Source organism: Meleagris gallopavo, chromosome 6, assembly GCF_000146605.3.
Source record: "Meleagris gallopavo isolate NT-WF06-2002-E0010 breed Aviagen turkey brand Nicholas breeding stock chromosome 6, Turkey_5.1, whole genome shotgun sequence".
NCBI classification, from domain to species: Eukaryota; Metazoa; Chordata; class Aves; order Galliformes; family Phasianidae; genus Meleagris; species Meleagris gallopavo.
The window spans coordinates 27,809,894-27,810,813 of NC_015016.2; positions in this window are offsets into that span (position 1 = coordinate 27,809,894).

Sequence of the window (920 nt, forward strand, 5' to 3'; positions counted from 1 at the left end):
CTGGCTTCAGCACACTCTGCATCTGGGATAGCTTCCCAGGCAATTAAACTCGAGCAATTAAGCTGGTAAACAAGCGTGTGTTATGCTGTCTAATTCACGCTGTGCACTTCTGAGGACGAGGCCCACGCCACTGCGGGACGCATGGGACGTTGGAGCCGGGCAGCCAGGCCTTGCACAATCCCGGCGCTGTTTCTCACCGGCTGCCGTATGGCAATACCTGGGCCACGGCTGACAAACTCTGTCAGCAAAGCGGAGCCGGAACGCTTGCATAACCACAGCACTGGTTTCAACAGCCAGCTAGGGAACGCGCGAGTGCTCGTAGCTGCCGCTTCAACTCCCGCAGCCCGGCCAGCGTCGGCAGGCAGGAGCAAGCCAGCACCAAGGACACTGCCTCAGCCTCCTCGCAGCCAGGCAGGGAGAGCAAGGGAAGGTTAAAGCTCGCAGCCCGGCTGCCAGGCGGCACGTGGGCCGAGGCTGCGGGCTTCGGGGAGCAGGGTAGAGCCGTTCCAGCTCCCGGTGCTCTCAGCCAGGCTCTCCCGCAGGCACCGCCGCGCACGGCCGTGTTTACACAGAGAGACTCCCCGTCTCCCAGGCTGAGCGCGGAGGCAAAATTTATTGCCGTTATTCCGGGGGAAGAGCTCAGCTCTTGTGAGAGGAAACGGAGGAAGAAAACAGGAGGGCGAAGCAGCGGCGGGTCACAAAGGCATGGAAGGGGCTCCTTCAGCGGTTCTGTTTGTCGGCAGCGTGGCAGCACCTTGTGCTTTTTGCGATGTTGCTCCTTTTCTTCAGCATCACTGTTTAGTTTCACATGTCAGCGCCATAACTCGCGGTCTTATCCCCTCACGAGGCACTGACGGCATCCCGGGCCAGTGACCCTTCCGCTCCCCTGGAGCTGAGGGAGCCGCAGCGTTGCCCGGAGC